We start from the raw sequence: 1,608 nt of genomic DNA, 5'->3' as shown, positions 1-1,608 counted from the left end.
TTTATGTAAATAAAAGATCTTTTTCTTTTTTTTTTTTTTTTTTACTTTTGCAAATATAATTCTACGCGAATTGAGATTAAACTTCTTCTCACTATATTGCTTATTTTACTTTTGAAAAGTTTTCTTTTTCTTATAATGCTAAAACTACTGTTTATTTATTTGTAAAAGAGAAAAAGAAAAAAAAAAAAAAAAAGAAAATTATGATCTACATAAAGACATTTCAAACATACGAAATTGTCTCTAACAACGGCGGATTTTTTAATCTTAAAACAAGAATTATTTTCGTAAGATAGACGAACAAATGGGAATAATTTGTAGGTGAATTAAAAAAAGAAAAAAAAGAAAAGGAAACAAAGAAAAAAAGGGAAAAGAAAAGAAAAAGACAAAGGAAAAGAAGGGAAGAAAAAGAAGGAAAGAAAAAAAGAAAAAAGATTTGTTTTTCTCCAAATCAAAAACAAGCGCCAAAGATGAAAGCGATAAAAATAAAAATAAAAAAAGAAGGAAAGAAAAAAAAAAAGGGGGGGTAAGAAATTCAAACGAACCTGTTCAATCCTCTTCTCGTGTAGTATCTCTTAAATCGTTATACTCTCATCTCATCTTAGAAAATACGATTAAATACGATTACAATAGGACCATCATCCTCTGGGACCAGGTTGCAAGAGTTGAAATCCTTTCGTGAGACCCTTGGAGAACCTTGAACCTTAAAACGTCGCGCGAAAAATCGATATAACCAATTTTAATTGATCGTCGCGTTAATATAAGAGTATACACTGATAAAGGGATCGATCGAGTGATCGATAGATCGAGATAGAGAGAGAGAGAGAGAAAGAGACAGAATGAGATAGAGAGAGAGAGAGAGAGAGAGAATGAAAGTGAGAGAAAGAGTGATAGATTGATAGAGTTAGAGAAAGAAAGAAAGAAAGAAAAAGAAAAAGAGAGAGAGAAAAAAAAGAGAAAAAGAGACGACACAACGACGGTCCTCGTGTAACGAAGCTCGAAGAGGTGACTGTGAGAGAGAGAGATTCCGAGGACCGACCAACCGTTCTGGTTCACGACTGGTTCTTCTCCTTCTCCTTCGGCCTCTGGCCCCCTTCTCCACCGTGTCGCGAGTACCATGGAAAAAGATAGTCTTAGAGTGAGACGGGCGTATAACTGAAGATACAGAGCCTACGAAAGAACGAGAGAGAGAGAGAGAGAGAGAGAGAGAGAGAGAGAGATGATGCATAGATAGATAGATAGATAAATAGAGATAGAAAGATAGAAATAGAGAGATAGATAGAAGGAAAGAGAGAGAGAGAGAGAGAAGTACTGGGCAAAAGCTTAGCCAACATAGAGGAAGATGCTGAGATACTGAGGCTCGAAACACGACAGGTTGCTTCTCTCGTAATAACACCATAAAGAAGAAAAGGGATACGGTGAGGTATCCTCCCTAACCCCTCCTCCACCTACTACAAAGGGAAAGAAGTCGATCGGGTAGGGTCAGGGACGGACCTTACACTTCGTTCAAACTGTCCCAAGACTATGAAAGATACGAAATTTCTGTAAAAAAAACTTTGCGTAATAACGTTTTATGTGGATTTATATATACGGATTTTTCTTTCATTTTAA

At 35.6% G+C, this 1,608-nt stretch overlaps 1 protein-coding gene across 1 annotated transcript in view; it reads right to left on the bottom strand.

Annotated features, from left to right (window-relative positions):
* LOC124431996 (KN motif and ankyrin repeat domain-containing protein 1) overlaps positions 1 to 1,021 on the bottom strand; it is a 34,424-nt gene extending 33,403 nt beyond the window's left edge. The window contains exon 1 of the mRNA XM_046980448.1: positions 543 to 1,021. The gene's annotated coding sequence lies outside the window, so the exon portion shown is untranslated. The remainder of the gene's footprint in view (positions 1 to 542) is intronic.
* Between the last annotated feature and the right edge of the window lie 587 nt (positions 1,022 to 1,608).

This window comes from Vespa crabro, chromosome 23 (assembly GCF_910589235.1).
Source record: "Vespa crabro chromosome 23, iyVesCrab1.2, whole genome shotgun sequence".
NCBI lineage: Eukaryota > Metazoa > Arthropoda > Insecta > Hymenoptera > Vespidae > Vespa > Vespa crabro.
Note: the sequence above shows the minus strand (reverse complement) of the source record. Positions and strands in the feature narration are given on the sequence as shown.